Raw genomic sequence first — 372 nt, forward strand, 5'->3', positions numbered from 1 at the left:
ATAATGAAGTAGCTGTTATCAAAACTAGCACTCCCTCTATAAAAAGCTGTAAATCTGGACAAAATAAATGAAGCAATTGTGTCAAACAGTGGACAGTAGGCAGCATAAAATTTCAATCCCTAAGAGAAGGAAAACTCATGAGGGGAGCGCACAGTGGCCCAGTTCTCTGTCCAGGGAGTTTCCCAGCCCTGTTCAGATAGTGGAGTCTAAACAGGCTATGGTGGTGTCCACTGAGCTGAGGAGGCAGAGCTCGGAGTTCAGGACAGCGGAAGCAGTCAGAATCTGTAAGATGCCATCACAGAGAAGGGAATTGTTCAGAAAGAGGGTCTTAGAAGTCTGTGGGGAATTCCTGAGAATCTGTAGCTAAGAAGT

This window comes from Galeopterus variegatus, unplaced genomic scaffold (genome assembly GCF_000696425.1).
Source record: "Galeopterus variegatus unplaced genomic scaffold, G_variegatus-3.0.2 Scaffold51215, whole genome shotgun sequence".
Classification (NCBI taxonomy): domain Eukaryota; kingdom Metazoa; phylum Chordata; class Mammalia; order Dermoptera; family Cynocephalidae; genus Galeopterus; species Galeopterus variegatus.